This window comes from Cricetulus griseus, chromosome 8, assembly GCF_003668045.3.
Source record: "Cricetulus griseus strain 17A/GY chromosome 8, alternate assembly CriGri-PICRH-1.0, whole genome shotgun sequence".
Taxonomy (NCBI): domain Eukaryota; kingdom Metazoa; phylum Chordata; class Mammalia; order Rodentia; family Cricetidae; genus Cricetulus; species Cricetulus griseus.
This window is the reverse complement of record NC_048601.1, coordinates 73,967,990-73,993,351: the sequence shown is the minus strand read 5'-3', so window position 1 is coordinate 73,993,351 and position 25,362 is coordinate 73,967,990. Positions and strand designations below refer to the sequence as shown.

Genomic DNA, 25,362 nt, shown 5'->3' with positions numbered 1-25,362 from the left:
TGAATATTGCCTTGTGACCACCTCTCACAGAAGAGAATTAGGGGTGGTGGCTGGTGACAGGGGACAGGAGTGACCAGGACAGTGGATTGTAGATAGATGAGGGTTTTGGGATCCCTGGTTTCTGTCCCAGTGTTTGGCAGGGACTTGGGGTGGGAGGCATAATGTGACAGGTATATTCCTACAGGACAAAAAAGCTTTCAGAATGGCAATGGTAGGTGTGGGGAGCACATCCCTTTAATCCCAGCACTCGGAAGGCAGAAGCAAGTGTGTCTGTGAGTTTGAGGTCAACCTGGTCTACAAAGCGAAATTCTGGGATAACCAGAGCTGCTACACAGAGAAATCCTGTCTCAGGAAACAAAACCAAGCAAGCAATTAAGCAAATAAACAAAAAGAAGTAAACAGCATGATGGTTATACTCTTTTTCTTTATGGGAGACTATGGTTGCTGTTTTTGAAGGGAGCAGGCAAAAGCACCTTGGCCTGAGTACTGCCATTTTGACTTCAGACTCCATTTTATCTGGAGGGTGTTATAAGTAAGGTTCAGGTTCCCAAGCCTTAGGGGAGCTGAGAACTTTCCAATGACTGATCAACCTCCTCCCTAAACCATAGAAATAAGTCGCTATGCATCTTTAGTTCTTTAGAAACATTATGGCTGTTTCCAACCACAGAAGGAACAAATGAATCTGATTGGTTGGACTGAAAGGCTTGCATTGTGTAAGGGTTGACAATGATGGAACACACAAGGAAGCCCCTAATCTCTAAATCCTAATTGGTGAAAATTTTAACTGTAACTTGGCAACAAATGTTTGTGGATTTTATGCTTATAAACCCCACTTCTGCCCCTGCCCGGGGCTGTCAGGAGAAGCAAGGCTCTCGAGTCCTGCAGCCTCAGTCCATCAGTGACCACTTACGTGGTGATTTAATAAAGTCTTTGGAACTGTAAGTGTTGCGTCTCCTTCCTCATGGCGCATAATGGACTGGGTGTAACAGTTTTGTTTCAGGCAGACCCGGAATTCACTATGCAGCTCAGGCTGTCCTTGAACTCACAGCAGTCTTCCTCCTCAGTCGCCCAAGTGCTGGGATTACAGACATAGGGTACTAAGTTTGGCTATGATTGTTATTGCCAAGAAACCACTTCAGAAGGCCTGGATCCCACTGTGATCCCAAGCTGAGAGGAGACTCTTGCTAGGTGGGAAGAGCTCGGTCAGGGACCAGGGGACTTAAGCTCCAGCATGCTTTGTAACATGCTACATGGGTACTCGGGTTATTGCTGAAGCCAGGAAACCATTAGAAGGGCTGTCCCCGGGACAGGAGCTCATGTCTACAGCACCCTTCCTCAGGCAAGGGCTCCTGACTGGGTTACTAAGGCATTGAGAGGAAGCACTAGAGAAATTCCTTTGCCAGTGTGGCTTTTTGGGGACTGGTGGCTTGCTGGTGACTTGACTGGTGGCTTCTTTTACTCAGTTCTCTTCCCAGCTACACTCAGAGGCCAGTAGCGTTTTATACCTGGATGACAGACTCTAGCTGGTTCTTCTTCTGGTTTTTGAACATGTGCTTGTGTTTTTTTTTTTTTAAGAATTTATTTATTTATTATGTATACAACATTCTGCTTCCATATATATCTGCACACCAGAAGAGGGCACCATATCTCATTGTAGATGGTTGTGAGCCACCATGTGGTTGCTGGGAATTGAACTCATGACCTCTGGAAGAGCAGTCGGTGCTCTTAACCTCTGAGCCATCTCTCTAGCCCCCTTGAACATGTGCTTGTGTTTTATTGATAGTTATTTATTTGTAGTGTTAGGGATTGGATGCAGAGCCTCACACATGCAAGGCAAACACTCTACGACTGAGCTACCCCAACTTCAGTGCGGCACTTTATACAGCAAAGGCTTGGCGAGAACACCCAGATGGGAGATGATCAGAGACTAATTGCGGTCGGAATGGGTGGAAGTGGAGGGGGCTGAGGGAGAACTCAAGGATAACCATGAAGGCAAGATTTTTTCAGGGGGTTGGGACTTTAGGTGTTCAGGGAATCTAATTTCAAAAGACTCTGAGGAGTGGCACTGTCGGGGTGGTACCTGCAATATAGGTGTCAGGACTGAGTGTGGATTTCCAGGTGCCACATAAAAAACCAGAAGTAGCAGTATAAACCTAAAGGTCTAGCTAGTTTGGGGGAGACAGAGACAAGAGGGCCCCAGAGCTCTCTGGCCAGCCAAGGCTATACAGTGAGAACTTATCTAAAAATAAATAAAGAAAATGTGCTGGCTAGTTTTATGTCAATTTGACATAAGCTAGAGTCATCTGAAAGGAAAGAGTCTCAATTGAGTCTCTAAAGTGCCACCATACTGTAGGTAAACCTGTAGGGCATTTTCTTAATATGATTGATGGGGGAGGGCCCAACGCATTGTGCCATCCCTGGACTGGTGGTCTTGGGTTCTCTAGGAAAGCAGGCAGAGCAAACCATGTTGAGCAAGCCAGTAAGTTGTACCTCCCTCTGCATCAGCTCCTGCTTCCAGGTTCCTTCCCTGTTAGAGTTCCCGTTCTGACTTCCTTCAATGATGAACAGTGATATGGAAATATAAGCCAAATAAACTCTTTCCTCCCCAAGTTGCTTTGGTCGTGATGTTTCCTCAGCATTAGTAACCCTAACTTAGACATTAAAAAAAAAAAAAAAGTAGTAGAGGAGGTGCAGCAAAGATGGCGACTGAGACGGTAGAGCTCCACAAGCTGAAGCTTGCTGAACTAAAGCCAAGGATGTCTTGCTGGTGGTTTGGAGACCAAGGGAATAAAACAGGATCTTATCAATAGGCTCCAGGCGTATCTTGAAGAACATGCTGAAGAGGAAGCAAATGAAGGAGATGTACTGGGAGATAAAACTGAGGAGAAGAACAAAGCCCTATGGAACTTCCTGTTAAAGAGGAAGAACCTCCTGAAAAAGTTGTTGATGTGGCATCAGAAAAGAAGGAGGTAAAAATTATATCTGGAATACCTCAAACTGAGAGAATGCAGAAGAGGGCTGGACCATTCAATGCACCTGTAAGCTTGGAATAAGGAGGCTGCACGGGCAGCTAGGTTTGGAATTTCTTCTGTTCCAACCAAAGGTCTGTCATCTGACACCAAGTCTATGATTAACCTGGATAAACTAAAGGAAAGAGCACAGAGATTTGGTTTGAATGTCTCTTCCATTTCTAGAAAGTCTGAGGATGATGAGAAGCTAAATAAAAGGAATGAGAGATTTGGGATTATGAGAAGTTCAGCAGGAACTGGAACTACAGAGATACAGAGGCAAAGAAAAGGAAAAGAGCAGAGCATTTTGGGATTGCACAATGAAAAGTTCATGCTTTCTGCCTCATAGTGGTTTCCATTTCTCAAATTTTTCATGATTTATACACACACACACACACACACACACACACACACACACACACACACACACGTCATATGCCTCACAGTGAGGAAGCATGTACTTAAGTGTGCATCCTTGGATTCCAGCAGCAGTTTGATTTAATTGCTACTCTGCATTTAAGTTTTTACATTTTTTTAATTATTTTGATTATTAATAAAAAACAAAGAAGAAAAAGTAGTAGAGGAAGACATTGACATTGACTCCTGGCTGCCACACATGTCTACATACATGAACAGACACACATGTACTATTTCTCATATATACATTCATGCATGCTCATGCACTATTTTTTTAAAAAAAGCCTGAAGAAATAGACTGTTGAGGGAGGGGGGAAGGAATGCACATTCTTGTTCCCACCCTAGACACCGTATGTCAGAACTCAATGTAGTGAGAAAGAGCAGAGAGAAACCCAGTTCTTAAGGTATTGAGGCTAAGACAGGATAGAAAGACAGGGAAAACAGGCTGGAGAGATGACTCAGTGGTTAAGATCACTGTCTGCTCTTCCAGAGGACCCTGTTCTATTCCCAGCACTCACATGGTGGCTCATTACTGTTTTTAACTCCATTCCAGGGGCTCACATACCCTCTTCTGGCCCCCATGGGCACTGCATATGGTATACATGCATATATGCAGACAAAATTATAATAATATTTTGTTTTGTTTTTTGAGACAGGGTTTCTCTGGGTAACAACCCTCACTGTCGTGGAACTCACTTTGTAGACCAGCCTGGCCTCAAACTCACAGAAATCCACTTGCCCCTGCCTCCTGAGTGCTGGGATTAAAGTAGGGAAAGTTACAGGGACATGGGAAAGAAAAGGAGTCCCTTATTTTGGCATCTGGTTGAAGCTCCTGCCAGCCGAGAACCAAGGACTCCAACATGACTGACAACATCCCTTTTATAGAAAGATGTACCAAATGAGAAGGTTAATAACTGATTCAGCTGAAGGTCTCAATGTATAGCCCTTTCTCTTTTCCTGGCCCAAAACCTGAGGTTTTCTGGGAATCTCACCAGAGACTTCATTTAGAGTAGACGACGTGTCTTAACCCCCTTGTGCAATCTTTAAGACCCAAGATTTTATCTTATCAGGTCACAACCCTATCCAAGCTACCCCATGGTCTCACTTCAGGAAAAGGGAAACATGGAGCTAGGGGTGTAACTCAGGGGGTAGAGCGCTTGCCAAACAGACATGGAATCCTGGGTTTGATCTCATGAATCGTATAAAACTGGGCATAGTAGCACACACCTGCAATCCTTATAATTCTAGGCAGAAGGAGTAGAAAGTCAAGGCTATCTTTGGCTATGAAAGACCCCAACTCAAACCCAGCCTGATACCCACCAGCATGTATTTGAAAATTACTCTGGCCGCACACACAGCTCTGGGAAAAAGAACACATGAAATGGTTGGTCATGATGACCAGTCTCTGGAAATTGTTATTATTACTAGTTTCCAAGGAATGTTAATATCCTCAACAACTGTCTGGTTTCTAAAATTTTTATAGGTTACCCTGCTCCAAAGAGTCATTCCCACCCAAGTTTTGAAAATAAGTATAAGTCACTCTGTTCCTGGACAACCCACTAGCTGTCCCATGGTCTTGCAGGTGTAAAAACCAAAATAACATTCCAGACCCCCCGAGGGCAAAATTGTAAGTTCAGTTCCCAACCAATCAGTAAATGATTCATATATGTTATAGCCAATCAATTTGTTGTCATATTCCTGCTTAGTGACCAAAAGATATATAAAAAACAAAAACAAAAACAAAAGCAAAAAAACCCCGCTTACTTTGGAAACTGGTCGTCGATCTCTTCTCAGAGAAAGACCCCAACACGTTGGAATAAAATCCTTTTGCTTGAAAGGATATGTGATAGGTAGGGTTTTAGTTGGGGGGGTAGTAGGGGAGTACGGGAGGGAGAGAGAACTGGGATTGTCATGTAAAACAATCTTGTTTCTAATTCAAATAAAAAAATCTGCAAAAAAAAAAATCCTTTTGCTTTTGCATCTAACTTTCATCCTGTGAGTGACTCTGTGGGGTGTGTCTCCTGTAGTTGGTTCCCCCTTTTGGGCCCAACAGCTACTTAGTGATTTGAGTCCAGTGTGGGCTCTATGAGATCCTGTCTCAAAAAAAGAAAGACCAAAACCAAACAAACAAACAACGGAGGAGGAGAAGAGGCAAAGAAATGGAGGGGTGTTTACTAGAATACCTGTTAGTCATGAAATGCCAAAAGTTGCAAGAATTCTATATACAGTCACCATGAAGATACTTAGGTTGACTCCCCTTTAAGTTCATACTCATGTACTTGGTTGTGCTCTGGTCTTAAAAGCCAGACAGCATGGTCTGCATAGTGAGTTCCAGGACAGCCAGAGTTATACGGTAAGATCCTATTTCAAAAGAGAAAAAAAAAAAATAAAAGAATCTGGGAGTGATGGCGCACACCTCTGATTCCAGCACTCGGGAGGCAGGGGTAGGTGGATCTCTGAGTTTGAGGCCTCAAGGGGGAGGGAAAGCATTAGATGGAAACAATACAATATATGGAGATCTAAACACTATGGGACCTTAAAGGGAAGGAGAAGCTTCCCTCTAAAGTGTGGAGCGGATACCTGGGCTTGGTAGCGCACGATTTTAATCCCAAAGTTTTGGAGGCAAAAGCAGGTGGAGCTCTGTGAGTTCAAGGCCAGACTGATCTACAGGGTGAGTTGTCTTGAAAAGCAAAACAAAACAAAAAAAAAGAGTGAGAAAAAGAGGGGTGTGGAAGGGAGAGGGAGAATCGAGGGATGGCATGTCTGGGTTCAGAGACTCCTCTTCAGAGCAGTAGGCTTCATTGCCAGACCAGATCCCTGAACAGTTTCCCCGAGGACTCTTGAACGTCCCTCAGGACAAGGGGGAGATCTGACTTTGTAACCTTGGGCATTGGTAGGGAGTTTGACATTTTGTGATTTAGTTCACCTTAGTGTATGTGAGAAAGAACATGAAGGAGGCAGGTACTCATAAACTAAGAGCTATTGTGACTCAGCATAGAGCTTAACTGTCCCAGAATGCTTCGGGGCGGGGGTGGGATAGGGGGTATAACTCAGGCTGTGGGATTAGGCTGAAAGGTGTAGGCCTGAGATATAACAAGGGGTTTTTAATTAGTCATTTTATTTTATTTGTTTGTTTTTGAGTTTTTGAGCTGTGGATCTCCCTAATTCCTGATTCTCCTGCCTCCATTTCCTTAATGCTAGGATTACAAGTATGTACCATCATGCAGCATTGGGCTCTGACTCGTTTCTTTAACACTAGGCAAGTACTCTACCAACTGAGCCATATCACCAACCTTGTTTTGTCTTCCTTCCTTCCTTCCTTCCTTCCTTCCTTCCTTCCTTCCTTCCTTCCTTCTTCCTTCCCTCCCTCCTTCTTCCTGATTTTCTTTTTCTAGACAGGGTTTCTCTGTGTAGCCGTGGATGTTCTGAAACTCATTCTGTAGACCAGGCTGGCGTTGGACTCTGAGATCCACCTGCCTCTGCCTCCTGCATGCTGGGGTTAAAGGTATATGACACCAGCTTAATTTCTTGTATTAAAAAAATTAATTTGGGCTGGGCAGATGGCTCAGTGGTTAAGAGCACTTGCTGCTTTTCCAGAGGGCCTGGGTTTGGTTCCCAGCACCCACATGTCAGCTCACAATGTATAAGGACAGTTCCAGAGGATCTGACGCCCTCTTCTGGCCTCTGAGAGCACTGCACACATATGATGCATAAACATACACGCAGGTAATACATCTACACACATTAAATAAAAACAAATAAATCTTTAAATAAAAGTTAATTAGCATACTTGGTATTAGGTTTTGCCTTAGTTTCTTTACTATTGCAGTGAAGAAATACTATGACCAAAGCAATTTTTTTCTATTTTAATAATAAATACATTTACATATATTTATTTTTTCACTTTTTAAAATTAATGTTTGTAGCAACTTTTATTTATATTTAAAAAGATCTTATTTTACATACCAATCCCAGTTCCCTCTCCCACTGGTCCTCCCATTCCCCCCACCAATGTCCCGTCCCACCCCCCCATCCACTCCTCAGGGAGGGTGAGGCCTCCCATGGGGGATCATCAAAGTCTGTCACATCATTTGGGACAAGACCTAGGCCCTCTCGCATGTATCTAGGCTGAGAGAGTATCCCTCCATAGGGAATGGGCTCCCAAAGCCCATTCGTGCACTAGGGATAAATACTAGTTCCACTGACAGAGGCCCCATAGACTTCCCAGAACCCCCATCTGACACCTACATTCAGGGGGCCTGGTTTGGCCCTATACTGGTTCCCAAGCTGTCAGTCTGTTTCCATGATCTCCCACTTGCTCAGGTCAGCTGTTTCTGTGGATTTCTGCAGTACAGTCTTGACCCCTTTGCTCATCACTCCCCCCTCTCTACAACTAGATTCCAGGAGTTTGGCTCCGTGCTTAGCTGTGAATCTCTGCTTCTGCTTCCATCAGCTACTGGATGAAGGCTCTAGAAGGGCATTTAAAGTAGTCATCAATCTCATTATAAGGACCAAAGCAATTTATAACAGAAAGATTTTAATTTGAGTTCCAGAGGGTAGAACTGTTCATGACTATCATGGCAGGAAACATGGCAGGAAGCAGGAACTGCACTGGAGCAGCACCTGAGAGCTTACATCTGATCCACAACCAGGAGGCAGAAGAGGGGGAAGGGAGGAGGGAGAGGAGGAGGGAGATATCTGGGAATGATGTGGGCTTTAAAGCCTCAAAGCCCACTCCCAATGACACACTTCATTCAATAAGGCCACACCCACCTCCTAATCCTTCCCAAACAGTTTCGCCAAATAAGGACCAAGCATTCAAATACACGAGGCTATAATGGTTCATCCTCTTTCTCCTTTGCTGTTTGTTTTGCTTTGTTTCTGGGCTACAGTCCCTGTAGCCCAGGCTGTCCTGGAACTCGTGTTTCCCAGGTTGACTTTGAACCTGCCAATACCCTCCTACCTCCATCTTCTGAGTGTTGGGATTATAGGTTAGTACCACCACACAGGCTTTTTCAGTGCTTGGGATGGGACCCTCAATCTCCCCACTTTTTGGAGGAATCTCTATAAGAGCCCAGTTAGTCTCTAAATAGTAGCAATCTACTATTTCAGCATCCTGGGAGTGCATGTAAGCACTGCCATGCCTGCCTCCACCAGATGATTTTGATGTACATTAAAACCACAAAACATGGGGCTGGAGAGATGGCCCAGAGGTTAAGAGCACTGGCTGCTCTTCCAGAGGTCCTGAGTTCAATTCCCAGCAACCACATACATGGTGACTCACAACCATCTGTAATGAGATCTGGTGCCCTCTTCTGGCCTGCAGGCATACATGCAGACAGAACACTCTATACACAATAAATAAATAAATAAATAAATAAATAAATCTTAAAACACACACACACACACACACACACACACACACACACACACACACACACACACACCATTAATACCACTGGTTTAAAGTATTTCAGACTTGGGATAATGCCCTCTCCACCCAATGTGCTAGCAAAATATCAGCCACTTGGAGGGTCTAACAGCCCATGCATCTATGTGAGGCCTTGGAGTGTGCTTTTCTGTTTTTCTCAGACAATGGCATTGCAGGAAGGATTTGGCTTTGGGAGTAAGTGTGGGAAGAGAAGCTTGGAGAGAGACAAGATTTCATACTTTCTTAAAACCCAGTCCCTTTTTCTCATCGGGTTAAAAAGATGCGGAATTATAAATGAGGTGTTCAGAAGGTACCGGGCTATCCAGTGCAGGCTGTTACAGTGTGTTCTCAACCGCTTCTCCCCACGGTGAGGCTCTTCAGCTTGTTCCCATTGTTCAAGGGCAGAGCCTCCCACCTCCTCCACAGAAAGAACAAAGAGGCCCTGGATGCTTGAGTTGCTGGGTCCTCGGGCTGCTCTCCCTCAGTTGACTTCAGAGCTCTTACCCCAGGTCTCTGCTTCAGCTGAATTGTCTCTGTTCCCAAACTCTTTCTAGGTTACAGCCAGGCCTGTGACTCTTACCCTCCCAACAGTAGGAAGCACTTGATCTCCGGTCATATGCCTGATAGCCCCTGCTGTTGCTGTTGCTATTTTGTATTAAATGGGGGAGAAGAGGAGAAAGGCATTCTGGTATTAGCTCTATCTACATAATGTGTGGGTCCCAGGGAAACTGAGAATGGGAACAAGACAGGGGTAGTGGTATGATGGTGAACCTTCATTGTCAACTTGAGTGAATTCAGAATACCCTGGAAATACACATCTGGGAACATCTGGGAAAGTCTCCTAAAAGGCCAAACTGAGGAAAAAAGACCCACATTGTGTGTGTGTATGTGTGTGTATGTGTGTGTGTGGCACTGTTTCACAGCAGGGAGGAAACAAATGGTTGAACCCAGCTTCCACCATCCTCATGGCTGGGGACACCGTGAGACCAGCTGCCTGACCAGCCTCTCTACCAGCGGCCCCTAGTACTTCCCTGCCACAGTGGACTGTGAACCTCAAACTGGAAACCAAAATATGCCCCCCCCCTTCCTTAAGCAGTATGACAGGGTGTCCTGAAAATTTGCCCTCCCCCTCTACAGGCTCAGTTACCTTGACCAAGTCTGACAAGTGGCTCCCAAGAGATGTCTCCTGCTGAGTGGGGACTTAGCTGGGAACCTGGCAAGAGGCCCCAGCTGAGTTATTGTCACAGGGCACTTGCTGATCAAGGCAGGGGTGGCTGTTACTTTATCCCACAGGGAGAATGCCAACTCTGACTGTCCCTACTCAAGTATCTTGGCCCTGGCTGGGACTAGAAGTCATTTGGAGAAATAGTTCGTTGTCTCCCTGGCAGACAGTGTCAGCTGTCATGGGCTGGAGAGGGAGAGGCAGTATTAAATTCCTGGCTCTGGAAGAAGGGCCTAAGAACCCATCTAAGGGAAATGGTGGCAAAAGGGACTGCACTTGAACCACCTGACTATATCACCTGGTCTCATAGGGACATCAATGGCTTTCCAGAGAGGACCAACTTCATAGGCACGTGTCCTGGGAGTCACACAGTCTGAGCTCAAGAGGACCTTGAGCTTGATCTTGATTTTGTACCTTGCTGTTGCCATCTTATAATCCTCTCTCTATCCCACCCCTCGCCCCTGGGGTGTGTGTGCGTGTGTGTGCATGAGGAGTCAGTGAGTAAAACAAGAACATTTGAAGCCAGGCACAGTGGAGTAAGCCTGTCCCAGGAGCCGGAGGCAGAGGAATCAGGAGCCCAAGGCCATCCGTGACAGAGTGACTCAAAGGCCAGCTGTATGAGACAAAAAGAAGGGGTTGGGGAGGAGGAAAAAGAATATTTGCGTGTTCTATACACAACTCAGTCAGTGAGGCATTTGACAAGTTCAGAGGCCATTTTGTATTCCAACTAGAAACTTCTTCAAATGTAGGAAGTGTTGTGCATGTGTGTGTGCATGTTCGTGTGCGTGTGTGTGCGTGCGTGCGTGCGTGCGTGAGTGCGTGCGTGCGTGCGTGCGTGCGTGTGTGTGTGTGTGTGTGTGTGTGTGTGTGTGTGTGTAGGCCAGAAATTGATCTCTGGTGTTGTGTCTCAAGTAGTATCCACCTTTTTTCTTTTTTTTTCCGACTACATCTCCCACTGGCCTGGAACTTACCAACTGGGCTAGGCTGGCTGGTTGGCAAGATCCAGGGATCTTCATATCCCCCTCCCCAGAGCTGGGATCACAAGTGTGGTCACGATGTTTGAGTTCTGAGCATTGAACTCAGAGCCTTATGCCTGCAAGGCATGCACTTTATTGACCAAGCCATCTCCCCAGCCCCAAAGAAAATATTTTGAGAATCAAGAAACAACCAGCAAGCACTCTCAGATCCTTCCTACCATGTCATCCTGTCCCCTGTGCTGAAGCCGATGAACCGGAAGGAAAGGGAAAGTTTGTGCAATGCACAGTTAGTTCCCAGACTTTCAGTCTCACCTCACTCAGATTAGAGATAAAAATCAGAGTGTTGGGACAGGGTGCACATGTCCAGAACTGAAAATCAAACAGCAACAACAAAAAAGTATTCTCCGTGGTCTGGAGTAATTAGAGGTGTCTTTATCCACTGCAATTATGCAATTTTATACATGGCTTGTGTTTAGGATGGAAGGCAGGGGATGCCTCTGTGTGTGTGTGTGTGTTGAGAATACATATACTATATATATATACAACATGTATGTGAGAAAGGCTACACTACAGCAAAGGCTTAAAGCAGGCTTGGAGAACCCCACTTCTCCATTCACTGGGAAGAGACCAGACTGAACGGGGGTGGGGGGTGGGGGGAGCTGCACTGGGAAGGCGGCTAGGGCAGGAATACCAATTTGGGAAACTTGGACTTGAGCTGTGGGTGGTGAGGCTTCATCAAAGCAGGAGTGTAGTAAAAGTTTGACCTGTGTAGGATGGGGCTAAGGGTGATATGCTTGAGAGGAGAAAGAACAGGAAGAGAGTGACAGAAACATGATGGACCCTGGATAATAAGCCAGAGAGTGTGATGGTATCTTCTAGGTTTTTCTTTTCTTTCTTTCTTTCTTTCTTTCTTTCTTTCTTTCTTTCTTTCTTTCTTCCTTCCTTTCTTCCTTTCTTTATTCCTTTATTTCTTCTCCTTCTTATTATTATTCCTTTTCTTTCTTAATTTTAATTTTTAAGACAAGGCCTCCTGTAGTCCATGCTGACCTTGAACTCAATATATTGGATGACCTTGAACTTGTGATCCTTCTTGCTCCACCTCCTGAGTGCTGGGGTGACAGGTGTGCACCTCCACCCCAGATTTTGTGCAGTGCTTCCTTATATGTTTTTATTTTGTGACATCAGAAGACAGCTCGCAGAGGCTGGTTCTCTTCCTCTGCCATGTGGGTGCTGCGGGATGAACTCAGGTCATCAGGTAGGTGCCTTTACCCACTGAGCCATCCACAGGCCCTCAGGAGACAACTTCTGAGGATCCTTTCTTTCTTACCATGAAGGATTCTCGAAATCAAATTCAGGTCATGAGGCTTGCATGGCAAGTGCTGTTACCTGGCTGAGTCATCTTACCAGCCCTTCAGCTGTAATTCATTGCAGCAACAAGAAGTAACTAAAACATTGTTATAGCAGTATCTATTCATTTTTGCCTCCATTTCTCAAATTCTAGTTACCATGAGAGGACATGAAAGAGCTAAATAGTAATAGAACATGTATTGGATCACATGACAAGAAGTGAACCCCAAATTTAAGGAACCCCAAGCTTTTACAAAGTTCAGTAAGCCTACCTCAGTTGATGTTTGAATGAGAATGGCCCTATAGGCTCACATTTTCAAATGGTTAGTCCACAGTTGACAGAACTGTTTGGGAAGGATTAGGGGGTGTGGCCTTGTTGGAGGAGGTGTGTCACTGGGGGTGGGCCTTGAGATTTCAAAAGCCCATGCCATTCCCTCTCTCTCTCTCTCTCTCTCTCTCTCTCTCTCTCTCTCTCATTCTCTCATTATATGTAAGCTCTCAGCTACTGTTTCAGTGCCTTGCCTGCTGCCTTGCTTTCCACCATGATGGTAATAAACACTACTGTCCTTTAGAATTGTGAGCCCAAATTAAAATTAAACACTTCATTTCACCAGTTGCTTTGGCCATGGTGTCTCTTCACAGCAATATAAAAGTAACTAAGAAACCCAGGTTTGCCCTCAAGAGACACTGCCATTATGCCAGGCAACAAACAAGCCTGTTCTAGAGGAAGATGCCATCTCTATTTTCCATGACAGTTTCCTGCTCAGAGGTCCTTGGTGGTGCTCTGAACTGAAGACATGGAGAGGAGAGAAAGGGGTGTGTATGTTTTTGTTGTTGTTGTTGTTGTTGTGTGTGCTGACCATGAAGAGTGATTTCCTAACACAGCAAGACTGAAGGGATAGTAAATTTCCTTTGTGCAACCCATTATTCACTTGTGACATTCCCAATTGTCCCGAAAGGTCAAGTCCTCCATCACACAGGCATTTTTGGCAGTGCCTTACAGACATGACTTCTGGGACCTGATGTTCTACTCTAAGGGGAAATTCTGTTTGTCTGCACAAATCTGGCTTGAGGATCTTCACTGTGAGTTCTTCATGCTGCTTTGATTCTTCCTGCTTCAGGTTGAAGTGTTGTAAAACTGAATCGGAGCCAAGTGTGTGTGGGGGGGAGGGTGGGTTAAGGTTTATAATTCCAGATTTCTTGAGGTAGAGGCAAGAGGAGCATAGTTCAAGGACGGCCAGGCATAGTGTCAAACTCCTTTAATCCCAGAGCTTGGAGGCAGAGGCAGGCAGATAGATCACTGTGAGTTCTGGGCCAGCCTGGACTATACCACAAGCTCCAGGTCAGTCAGGGCTACACAGTGAGGATCTGTCTACAACAATAACAAACAAACCACCCTCAAACAAAAGAGAGACAATAAATAAATGTAAAAATAAATTTAAAGCTGGGTGGTGATAGGGCAGGCCTTTAATCCCAGTGCTTGGAAGGCAGAGGCAGGCAGATGGATTTCTATGAGTTCAAAGTCAGCCTGGTCCTCAGAGCGAGTTCCAGGACAAGCTCCAAAGCTACAGAGATACCATGTCTTGAAAAACAAAACAAAACAAAATTTTGGACAAATAAATGGACATTGAAAAGTGCATTAATTCTGATGAGCACTCAGAATAAAGGGATGTATAAGAAATGTAGAGGAGGCATTGGTGGCGCACGCCTTTAATCCCAGCACTCGGGAGGCAGAGGCAGGCTGATCTCTGTGAGTTCAAGGCCAGCCTGGTCTCCAGAGCGAGTGCCAGGATAGGCTCCAAAGCTACACAGAGAAACCCTGTCTCGAAAAACAAACAAAAACAAAAAACAAAAAAAGAAAGAAAGAAGTGTAGAGGTAGAAGATTTTTTTCATTTAAAATGAATAAGTAAATAGGTAAGTAAATAAATAAGTCAATAAATAAATATGCGTTTAGAACTTTCCAGGTGTTAGTAAGATTCCCATTCCAGGAGCTCTCTCTCTCTCTCTCTCTCTCTCTCTCTCTCTCTCTCTCTCTCATTCTCTCATTATATGTAAGCTCTCAGCTACTGTTCCAGTGCCTCTTCTGACCTCCATGAGCACCAGGCATACAAGTAGTCCACAGACATACATGCAGGAAAAACACCCTTACATGTTAACAGCAGCAGCAGCATCTTTTGCTGTTCTTTCAGAAAACCCCAAGTTCAGCTCCCAGCATCCACTTCAGGCAGCTCGCAGCTCAGCCACATGGTGTTGGGACTCAGAGCAGAAAGAGATTTTAACCACTGAGCCATCTCTCCAGTGCCTAAACTTCTGCATCTTTAGGGTTCCTTTAGGCCATGGGCCTCATTACTCTATCTCATTTGGGATCCTCAAATGACTGAGTTGTCACAATAGTACTGAAAATATTTTTAGGAACTGTATCTTTTTCAAGCCAAGCCCTAATAGAAGACTCACCCTTGGCCCCATCCAAACCCAGAGGTCTCAAGTAGAAGTCGCATCTTACAGCAGTGGTACAGCATGCTTGTTGAGTGAAATCAACAATAGTTTCATTACAATAGCTGAGCCAGGAATCGTGACCACACCGAGGATAACTGGGGACAAACTTCATAGAAGGCTGGACCCTCTGTGAAGGAGCACGTGAAGGACGAGCTCTACACAGGGGACTTGCGTGGGACAGGGCACATAAGCAGTACCAAATCTGAGGGGAGGGTAAACATCAGAGCCACAAAGATGGTCACACATCCCAAGTGGAATTCTGGATCTAGCCACTAAATCCATCTTCCCTTCTTGAACACCACTACCCAGGTGCTGAGCCAGAACTCTGGAGTGTTCTTAGCCTTTCACTTCTAGCCAACCAGCAAGAGATATCCCTCATTTATTCTTTTTTTTTTTTTTACATTTTCTTTAAAAACCACACACACAGTGTGTCCCTAGGAGGAGGCTTTGGGACACTTTATTTATTTATTTATTTATTTATTTATTTATTTATTTATTATGTATACAGTCTTGTGCCTGCATGCTTGCAGAGGGCACCAGATGTCATTGAAGGTGGGTTGTGAATCACCATGTGGTTGCTAGGAATTGAACTCAGGACCTCTGGAAGAACAGTCAGTGCTCTTAACCGCTGAGCCATCTGTCCAGCCCCGATATCCCTCATTTCTAACAGTGATCTTGATTCTACCCACTTTCTGTCTGTGGGCATCATCCTTTGTCAAGCTTTTGTCATCTTTTGTCTTGGCTCACTAGCTTCTTAACGGGTTGACTTCCAGTTTGGGTCCCAGACAGAGTACTTAAACACATACTCATACATGCACACACGTGAACTCTCACACATGCACATGGAAGTATACTCCTTTAATTCCAGTACTCTGGAGGCAGAGTCTATGAATTCCAGCCTCCACAGGGAGTTCAGTCCAACCAGAGCTACACAGTAAGTCCTTGCCTCAAAATGAAGCCCCTCAAAGTAACACAAACACATGAACACTCTCTGTCTGGATCATGCTATCACCCACCTGCTTAGTACTTGGGAGTCAACCCACTGACAAGAATAAAGACCCCCCCTTTCCTGCCTTATCCTTTAAGTTCCCCACAAATCTTAGCCTCATTTCATACTCTCTTTCCCTAAGCAGCCCTGCACCGTGTGTGATCCTGTGTGTTCAAGTGTGTGTGGGTTTTCATGTACCTGTGCATTGGAGGACAACAAGACAACCTCAGGAGTCATTCCTCTGGTGCTACCTACCTGCTTTGTTTCTCTTCAACAGGTCATCGCTATGTATCCCTGGCTGGCCCGGAACTCATTATGTAGACCAGGCTGGCCTGCAACTCACAGAGATCTGCCAGTCACTGCCTCCTTATTGCTGAGATCAAGCATGTGTGTTACCACACCAGCCCCCTTGTTTTTGTAAGACAGGGTCTCTCACTGACCTGGAACTTATCAAGTAGGTCAGGTTTGCTGGCCAGCAAGACCCAGGGATCAATCCCTTCATCTGGGTGTTAAGGATTAAACTCAAGTTCTTGTGCTTGCGAGGTAAACTCTTTCCCAACTGCGCTGTCCCACAGCTTCCCTCCACTGTCTTGCAGCATCTGGGTCTCATACATGTATTTCTCATGAGCAGTGTCCTCTGGAAGTGTGTGTCAAGGCAACCCTCTTTCCTGACCATTGAACCTAACACTGCCAACTTCCCACTCTGAGCACACCCATCCTGTTCCCTGCCCCAGCATGGATTCTCACTGGTAGTGTATGTGTATTCGAGGACTTTTGTTTGTTTGTTGTTGTTGTTGGTATGGGTGTGTTGGCGTCTCCCCCTCAGAAGGTAAGGATTGTACTTGGCTGCTAACTTCTGCGTCTCAGAGCCTAATGCAGTGCTGTACACTCACTGTGCTCTTGATGTATGAGTGGATGGATGAACTCAGGGGGAGGGGGCCTTACAGGGTCAGGTAGAGATGTCTCTGCAGGCAGCCAGTGTGTTTCTGAGAGGCCCAACTACAGACAGAGCCCTCAGAACTGTGCTGATCACTCTTCCAGTGGGATAAACATTAACACAGCACAGTCGCCCTGAAGGTGAACTCTGTGCAGAAAGCCTTATCTGTTGATGCAATCGCTAGAAATGTGAAAGAGAGATCAGTATTCTTGGCCAGCCCCTTGAACACGCTGACTCTGTCCTCTGAATCCCTTTGTTCTCTTGGATTCCTGGGTCTGTCTTCAGTCTCCTGCAACCTTTCTCTCTGTGTCTCTCTGTCCTTATCTCCCTTGGTTCTGTTTGTTCAGTCTTTTCTCTCTGCCTCTCTGTCTCTGTCTCTGAGTCTCTGTATGTGTGTATGTGTCTGTGTCAATCTCTATCTCTCTGCATCTCTATGTTTGTCTTGGTCTCTCTCTCTCTCTCTCTCTCTCTCTCTCTCTCTCTCTATCTATCTCTCATTAGTTATCTCTTCTCTATGCGCAGAAGAACACTTTTTCTTTTTAACCCCTGTATTCCCGAAGGGTCTTGGCATTCTGGCCCCTTGACTTGGGTCACCCAGGGTCCAGGCTCCTGTCTTTCTGGTCATATGGACTGGAAAGCCCCACTGCCCTCCTGACGGCTGCCCAGCACAACCTCCCGGGGCTCAGCCTGTCTCCTCTTGGCCAGATGCCTATTTCCTCAGGCTTCATGCAGCTCTCTCTCAAGATGGAAGGCTTTCTCATTTCTCATGTCTATGTGGTCTGAGGAGACAGACATTACTTTATCACCAAGGGCTTAGGAGAACATTCTTCACAAGAGAAAGCCTCTTTTCTCCATGAGCCCTTTCTACTTCCTCATTAAACTTCCCTTCTAAAAAAAAGGCCTTTTTTGCTTTGTATATGTAGTCAGCACCAATTTAAACTGTGACTTAATGGACATCAGAGTGACTACTGATATGCATGTATGTGTACACATTGGTTACTATTATCCTAAAATTCTATTAGCTCATGTCTGTTGGTATAAGTTTCAATGGGTATAACAAGGTAAACAGGGAGTGTTAATCACTCTTTCACACTTCCCTCTGCTTCTTGCACAACTTTCAGACCATCTGTCCATTTCTAAACACAGACGTCTAAATGTCCGCCCCCCCACCCCCCCGTACAGTGTCTGTATCCATTCTGCCCTCTGAACAATACTTTCTGTATCATTAAGCTGAAATCTTCCTAACTTTACAGCTATCTAACATTCTATTATTTGGATAAATCATAATTTATACCAAACTTTTGTTGTTGTTGAGACAGAGTCTCACTGTGCAGCAGCTAGTCTAGAACTCATTATGTAGACCAGGCTAGCCTAGAACTCACAGATACCTGTCTGTCTCCCACTGGAGTAATATACTTTTAATAGAATACCTTTTATTTACTCATTGATAATTTTAAACACATAAACAACATATCTTGACCATTTCTATCTCTAATTTCTGCGTCTCACTCTCCCTAGACAGCCCTCAAATGTCTTTCTGTCATTTTTTTTTTTTTAAATCAGGTCTCTCCATGTAACTCTGGCTAGCCTAGAACTCACTGTGTAGATCAGGCTGGCCCCAGACTCATGGCCATCTTCCTGTTTCTGCCTCCTGATTGCTGGAATGACAGGTGTGTGTCATCTTGAGAAAACAGAATATACAACTTTACGAAGATTCGAGTAGTTTTGTAAATAAATTCTTAGTGATCAGAAGGTATGTTCATTTTTTAATTAAAACTAATACATTTATTTATTTGTGTTTGGGGTGGCATCTGGGAGGACACAGGATGTCAGCACATGTCTATGGATTCAGAAGGCAGTTTGTGGGAGTCGGTTCTCCTCCATGAGGTTCTCCAGGACTGAACCCAGGACTTCAGGCACATTCCCCATACTGAGCCACCTTGCTGGCCCATTTTTAAATTAATTACTAAATTTCCCTCTGTGAAATATACAAGACCACTGTCTATTTCAATATTATTCACAATTTTTTCATGTGAATTGTAATTCAAATTTTCATTAAAATCATATATATATGTGTGTGTGTGTGTGTGTGTGTGTGTGTGTGTGTGTGTGTGTGAGTGAGTGAGTGTAGGCCATAGGACAACTAACTGTCAGCATCATTCCTCAGTCCCTGAACTCTCCAGGTAGGCTGGGCTGGCTGGAGAGCAAGTGCCGTGTCTTCTTCCCCAGCACTGAGATTTTAAGCACACCATCACATTTGGCTTTTTAAATATGGGTTCTGAGAGCCGAACTCAGGTGCTCTGTTTGCAAGGCAAGGATTTTACTGACCATATTACTCCCTATTCCTAGATGAGCCCCTTCCACGTTCCAACATCGATTCTTGGTTAACCTCCTCTGTACCCCAAACTGTGATAGATGCTAAACCCTCATCAGTCTCTGGGCCTGGGCTGCTTGCTCTGTCCACCAGGGTCTCTCTGAAGAGCCATTCTGGCTTCATTCTAGAAGCTCTTTCACACGTATTGTTTTTTCAAAGTGCTTACAATCGTACTTTAGGCCTGTAGTAGGGGCAGTGCCCACATCTGGCAAAGTTAGCTAGACCCTACAGAGACAGACTCTTTCACTGTAGCCTAAATAAATCTTTGTTCATCCCAGGGCCAACTACTTCAAAACAGGTTCTGACACTTTTCAGGAGTATTGGGCTACGTGTGTCTGGAAACCACAGGCCGTCTTCACTGAAGCCTCACAAACTCCCTGTGAGGCCCTGGCTTCTTTGGGTTTTGCTGGTTCCAAGAAGCTGAGATTCACTGGGGCTGGGTCAAATAATAAGGGGCATTGTGAGTGTGTTTATATTTGGAGGTGTGAATCTGAACCACCGCTTCAGGAGGGCCTGCGGCCAGACCTCACAGGAAGGTCTCTGAGGTATGTTTTTGTTTGTTACCCATCATTTGTAATTTAAAAATATAAGCCTGTAAAACACCCTTTACAAGCTTGAATGCATGTGGGTTTAAGGGCCTCTAGAGAAGAACAGACTGCTAGCCTGTGACCTGCGCTGGGGAGGAAAGAGGAATAGGGGCGAAGTGTGAATAGAAAAAAGCGAAATCAATGACAAGCTGGGCATGATGGCATGCTTGTAATCCCAGTACTTGGGGGTAGAGATATCAGAGCCATCCTCAACTACATAATGAGTCTGAGGCAAGCCTGGACTATGCGAGACCCTGTCTCAAAAAAAGAAACAAACAAGGAAACTACAGAGGGGTCTTATGTTGGGGAATATGCAACAATAGTGACTACTTACATTAAACACCAGGGGCTGGCAGAACAACAAGATGGCACAGCCAGTGAAAGTGCTTGCTGGTCAAGCCTGGTGAGTTGAGTTGGATCTCTGGAACCCGTAGTGGAAGGAGAGAAATGACTCACCTCATGAAAGTTGTCCTCTGACTTCCACATACATGCCATGGTACTCACACATACATATCACACACACTCATAGTACGTGTACACATAAGTCAAGGACTGGGATGCAGCCCACTTGGTAGAGTGCTTGTCTAGCATCCATAAAGGCCTGGTTTCCAGCCCCAGAACCACATAAAACTAGATGTGGTGGTGCATCCTTGTAATCTCATCTCTAAGGAGGCTGAGCAGGAACAACCAGAAGTTCAAGGCCATCCTCAGCTACAAATCAAGTTCCAGGGAAGCCTGGGCTACCTGACACCCTGTCACATGAAAGAAAACAACCCTTAACATCAGAATGTTAGACTTGAAAAGTGTCAAGTGGGAAGTTAGATGGAGGAAAGCAAGCCTGGAACAATACAGGAGAGATACAGGAGGAGAGCTAGTGACAAATGGCTCCCTCATTTCAGTGCTTAACACCAGGAGGCCATCTCTTATATGATTTATCCATTATAGATTGATGGGGACTCTGTTTCATGTTGTCCTTCCTTCCTTCCTTCCTCCCTCCCTCCCTCCCTCTCCCTCTCCCTCCCTCCTCCCTCCTTTCCACCCTCCTTTCTTCCTTTGTTCCTTCTTTCTTTCTAAGACAGGGTTCTCTGTAATGGCCCTGGCTGTCTTGGAACTGACTTGTAGACCAGGTTGGCCTTGAACTCAGAGATCCATCTGCCTCCTGAGGGCTGGAATTAAAGACATGAACCACCACCACCCAGCAGGTTGTCCTTTCTTTTTCTTTTCTCTCTCTCTCTCTATCTCTCTCTCTCTCTCTCTCTCTCTCCCTCCCTCCCTCCCTCCCTCCCGTCCCTCGTCCTCCCTCGCCTCCTCTGTTTTCGCCTCATCTTCGTCTCTCTCTCCTCTCTCTCTTTCTTTCTTTCTTTCTTTCTTTCTTTCTTTTTCTTTCTTTCTTTTTCAAGACAGGGTTTCTCTGTGTAACAGCCCTGGCTGGAACTAGCTCTGTAGACCAGAGATCCACCTGCCTCTCTCTCTCTACCTCCAAAGTGTTGGTCTTAAAGGCATGCAACACCTTGCCCAGTATGTTGTTTTTTCTTAAGGATCCAAACTAATAGAGTCTTTGTCTCTGTGATTATGTGACTGTTAAAGTTCATCTTAATATTTTTATCTCATTTTATTTGTTCTGTATGTATAATTTCATACAATATATTTTTACTATATTCACCTCTACCCCGGATTACTCTCAGATCCACCTCTGTTTCAATACCTACCCAATTCTGTGTCTTTTTTTAATCCATTAAATTTAAGAAATCCATATATTCTTGGATGTATGGCCTTCCTCTGGAGTATAATTGACCTACGGGAGGCTACACCCCTAAAGAAAACTGACTTTCTTTTCCTAGGAGCTATCAATTATGGATAGTTCCTTAGCTCTGGGTGAGACTTCACGCCTACCACTCCTTTTCACACTGGGATTTTGTCTGGCTTGAGCATGCACAGGTCTTGTGCATTTGTCATAACTGCTCTAAGTTCATATGTGCAACTGCTCTGTTATGTCCCCCAAACACCGTTTTCTTGTCGTTCTCTGCCTCCTCCAATCTTTCTGCCTTTTCTTCTGACAAGATTTCTGAGTCTTGGGAGGAGAGGATGTAACGCAGATGTCCCACTTAGGGCTGAGCATTCAGTCTCTTACTCTGCATCATGATAAGCTGTGGATTTCTGAATCTACTGGAAGAAAGGAGGCCTCTTTGGTGAGGGTTGGGAGATGCACCAGTCTATGGGTAGAACAATAAGTCATTTGGCAAAGTAATAGTAAGTTCTTCCCTAGGGCCTATGACTTTTCTAGTCCCAGGTTCTTGGCCCTTATAATGGTGTCAAATGTAGGTTTCAACTTGTGAAGTGGTTCCTAAATCCAATCAGAAACAGTTTGTGGTTCCTATGACATTCATACCACTGTTGCGGCAAGGGGCATGTTTTGTTAAGCCAGTTACTATTGTAACTTGCCTGGTTCATAGCTGGGCAAGACTGATGATTACGTTTCTCCTTCAGTAACATGCATAGAAGCTTCCAGCACTTCAAGCTAACTAGTAGGAGTGAAGCTTTCATATCAACACCAGCTTAATTTCTGCATGGACTGTGACCGAAGTATGTGTTGTTTTCAGCAATGGGGTCTGATGGGGGATGTCCTTCTGTATACATGTTTCTCTTATTGGTTGATGAATAAAACACTATTTGGCCAACAGAAGATAGGTGGGACTAGGAGATGAGGAGAATTCTGGGAAAGGCAGGCAGATAGAGACCACGAGAGGATGCCATGTAGAGACTAGGAAGACAGGACACACCAGACATTCTCTGGTAAGATAAGGCCACGTAGAAATTTATAGATTAGTAGTTATGGGTTAATAATTAAGACAGAGCTAGCTAGTAAGAAACCCTAGCCATTGGCCAATAATTTTATAATTAATATAAGTCTTTGTATGTTTATTTTGGGCTGAGGGTGGTGGGACCTGGTGGGACAAGAAACTCCAGCAACAAGGGTCTCTTTGTTTGTTTGTTTTGTTGTTTTGAGACACGGTCTTACTACATAGCTCTGGCTGTCCTGGAATTCACTATGTAGATCTGGCTGGTGTGGAACCCACAAAGATCTTCATGCTTCTGCCTCCTAAGTGCTGGGAATAAAGGTTTGTGCTACCACACCCAGTTAGCAGTTGGGTCTTATTGTCAAGTTCTGGAAGTCAACCAACCAAGAACATTGATAAGACCTTTTTAATTTTGAGAGTCTATGGGACTTCACTGGCCAACAATTGTAAAAAAAGGTAACCAGAAAATGGAAAGAATGTAGATGCTCAGCAGTTGACACATGGATAATGAAAATGTGGTACATGTATACAGTGGAATATTATTCCGCTGTTAAGAAAAACAGAACTCTCAGTATAGTGGTGCATGTCTTTAGAACTAAGGAAGCAGAGGAACGCAGATTTCTGAGTTCCAGTCCTCAAATCTGGTCTACAGAGCAAGTTCCAGGAAAGCCAGGTCTACACAGAGAAACCCGTATTGAAAGAAAAGAAGGAAAGAAAGGGAGAAAGGAAGGAAGGAAGGAAGGAAGGAAGGAAGGAAGAAAGAAAGAAAGAAAGAAAGAAAAAAGAAAAAGAAAACTATGAAATCTGCAGATAAATGGGTGAAGATGAAAATAATCATTCTGGGTGAAGTAACAAAGACCCAGAAAGACAACTGGCCACACCTTTTCTCTCATTTATGGACTTAGCCTTGAATCTTCAGATGTGTGTATTCCATTTAGAATAGTCACAGAGGTGAGGAAATTAGTAAGAGGTCATAGGAAGGGTTTCAAGGAAGAGGGGGTAGAATGGGGGTGGTAAAAGGGAAAGGAACAGGAAGGGTTAAATGGGGTGGAGAGTGGGAGGTTGGGTAGAGAAAGGAACAGAGAGAGGGAGGGATAAATAACACTAAAGAGCTTTCCAAAATCATATGAAAATTTACTAATATAGAAGCTTCACACACAGAGACACAGACACAGACACACACACACACACACACACACTCACACACACACACACACACTCACAACACACACACACACTCTCGACAACACACCTCACCACACACTACACACACCACTACACCACACATACATACACTCAGTCACACACACACACACTCTCACACACACACACTCACACACACACACACATACACACACACATACACACACATACATACACTCAGTCACACACACACACACACACTCACACACACACATATACACACACACACATACACACACACATACACACACACATACACACACATACACACACACATACACACACACACACACATACACACACATACACACACACACAGACCACACACACACATACACACACACATACACACACACACACACACACAGAGAGAGAGAGAGAGAGAGAGAGAGAGAGAGAGAGAGAGAGTTTAAATGGAATACCCTATAACAGGGTAACAATGCCCCTACTAGACACCACCATTTAACAAATAAAAGCATAGTGTCAGGGAATGGGTTACCCTGTTTGAAGTGTTTAAAAAGCATATCTTTTTAGTGTCACGTGATAAGACTTTCATTGGTCAATGGAAGTCACATCACAACATGCACTCTTAAAGGGACAAGGTGTGTCATTTCCTGGTGAACTGCAAAGGAGAGGGTATCTTTGGTAAGCTGAGTTAATGATTATCAGCATCTGTAGCAACAGTTTTCAACTTGTGGGTCTTGATCCCTTTGGGGTCACAAATCAGACATCCTGCCTATCAGATATTTACATTACAATTCATACAGTAGCAAAATTACAGTTATAAAGTAGCATCAAAAAATTTTTATGGTTGGGGTCACCACAACACAAAGAACTACTATATTAAAGGGTCACAGCATTAGGAAGGTTGAGAACCACAAATCTATAGGGATATGAGCCGCAAGGTGAGTTTACCCACCTTTGAATTTTAGAAGAGGGGTTGGGAATTGTCCTCGTTGCTTTCCATTGCTGTAACAAACACCATGGCCATAAGCAATTTAGGGAGGAAAGGGTTAATTACATTTTACATCTCTCAGGTGGCATTCCTTCAAGGAAGGAAGGAAGAGCAGGAGGAACTCAAGGTAAGAATTCAGAGCTAGGAACTGAAGCAGAGACCAGGGAGGAATGCAGGCTCAAGTTTGGCTACCATTTTCATACTTTCCAGGACCACCTGCCCAGATGTAACACTACCCATAGCCAACTGGGTCTTCCCACGTGATTCGTTAATCAAGAAAATGCCCCATAGACTTGCCCACAGGCCAATTTGATGGAGGCATTTTCTCATCTGAGGTTCCCTTCCCCAGATGACACTAATTTGTGTCAAGTTGACAAAAACAGCTAAACAGCACAGGGATGAAGCTCACTTGGCAGACTACTTGCCTAACATGCTTGAAGTCTTGGGTTTCATGCCCAGGCCTGCTGAAAGCTGGGCATGGTGGTGCATGCTAGCATCCCAGCACTGGGGAGAGGAGTAGAGGCAGGGGGATCAGAATTTCAATGTCATCCTTAGCTACATAGCAAGTCCGAGGCCAGTCTAGGCTACATGAGACCTTGTCTCAATAAATTAATAAACAAA

General features: G+C 44.7%; 1 pseudogene; it reads left to right on the top strand.

Moving 5' to 3' along the window:
• Positions 1 to 2,699: 2,699 nt before the first annotated feature.
• LOC100772498 lies at positions 2,700 to 3,371 on the top strand (annotated as a pseudogene).
• Positions 3,372 to 25,362: the final 21,991 nt, after the last annotated feature.